The sequence below is a fragment of the Myotis davidii genome, unplaced genomic scaffold (genome assembly GCF_000327345.1).
Source record: "Myotis davidii unplaced genomic scaffold, ASM32734v1 scaffold636, whole genome shotgun sequence".
NCBI classification, from domain to species: domain Eukaryota; kingdom Metazoa; phylum Chordata; class Mammalia; order Chiroptera; family Vespertilionidae; genus Myotis; species Myotis davidii.
In genome coordinates, this window is record NW_006286987.1 from 199,609 (window position 1) to 201,368 (window position 1,760).

Consider the following 1,760-nt stretch of genomic DNA (forward strand, 5'->3'; position numbering starts at 1 on the left):
GTCACCACCGCCGCCCGCCCAGCAGGCCTTCTGGGTGCTCTCTGCAGCCTGCTTGCCTGCTGGGCTTACGTTGCTGAGGTGACACCGCCAGCGTCCTGCCCAGCCGCTATGGGCGCCGCCATCTTTGTCGCAGAGTGACGGCTAATTGCATATTACTCTTTTATTTAGATAAGATGTGTTTTAATTTTTATTTCCTTCAGAAACTATACTAAAATGCATGGTATAATTTATTTTTATCATTTAAAAACTATTTTTATTGATTTTAGAGAGGAAGGGAGAGTAATTTTTATTTCCTTCAGAAAATATACTAAGATGCATAGTATAATTTATTTTCCTGTATCATTTAAAATATATTTTTATTGATTTTAGAGAGGAAGGGAGAGGAAGAGAGAGATAGAAACATCAATGATGAGAGAGAATCATTGATCTGGTGCCTCCGGCACTCTCCCCCCCGACCCCTCACTGGGAAGCAAGCCTGCAACCCCGGGCATGTGCCCTTGACCAGAATCAAACCTGGGACCCTTCAGTTGGCAGGCCATGCTCTATCCACTGAGCCAAACTGGCTAGGGCCATAGTATATTTTAATTTATTTAAAATAAAACAAAAACTTAGAAAACATAAGCATAGATGGATTTTTAAAATGTTTATACCCTAATAGTTAGTGATGCTGAGCATTTTTTCATATGTCTCTTGGCCATTTATACGTCCTCTTTAGAAAAGTGTCTATGAAGGTCCTCTGCTCATTTTTTTAAAAATTGGTTTGTTTTCCTTTTGTCAAGTTATATGAGTACTTTATATAAAAATAAAACAAAAACTTAGAAAACACAAGCATACATGGATTTTTAAAATGTTTATACCCTGATAGTGATGTTGAGCATTTTTTCATATGTCTCTTAGCCATTTATATGTCCTCTTTAGAAAAGTGTCTATTAAGGTCCTCTGCTCATTTTTTAAAAATTGGTTTGTCTTCCTTTTGTCAAGTTATATGAGTACTTTATATATTTTGGAAATTAACCCCTTATCAGAAGATTAACAACAAATATATTTTTTTTAAAAATTTAAAAACGTGGATCATGAAATCAATCAAATGGGAAAGATCCAGCATTTTTAAACAAAGAAGGAAGAATGGCAGCAAAACTATAAAAAGTATTACCTATTGCACCAAAGGAGGATAGTAATCACTTGTGAAACACGTCATAATTTTGTGCACTGAGCCAATTTAGAAAACATGTTTCTGACGGCAGATGCATTTGAAAAAGCAGGGAAGCCACAGATTTGCAGAAAGATTACTGAATTGAATGAAGAGAACTGGAGCTCATCTTCTGAACACCACATGCTCTTGGGCAAATAGCAAGAGCTGTGAAATACCTGACCACTGAGGACCCTTTCAGTTATGATTAGAAAAATCTTATGGGTTGGTTTAAGAAATCAAGGCTAAAAATCTAAAGAAGTTTGCAAATCTCTGAAGTTGCCATTTCTATGTGTCAAATACATTCAGAAATTTTTATTTCTTTGTTAGGTCAAAATAGTAAGGTTAGAAATTGAAGTAATACAGTGAACAGCTGTAGTTAAGACCTGTAGGTTGAAAAAAATAAATAAAAATACAAAAACAGTGAGGGGATATCAATCTTCTGACCATTGGTAAAAAATAAACCCAAGTGAAACTAACAAACACAAAATGTGAAGAGCTTCTATAGGTGTGTGATTGTGGACTACTTTATATGTGCTTTTTATGAATCGTATTTACAAAAAAAGTAATA

General features: G+C 35.1%; 1 protein-coding gene across 4 annotated transcripts in view; it reads left to right on the top strand.

Annotated features, from left to right (window-relative positions):
• Positions 1–1,760, top strand: part of TFEC (transcription factor EC) — a 71,176-nt gene that overhangs the window by 61,807 nt on the left and 7,609 nt on the right. The window lies entirely within an intron of this gene.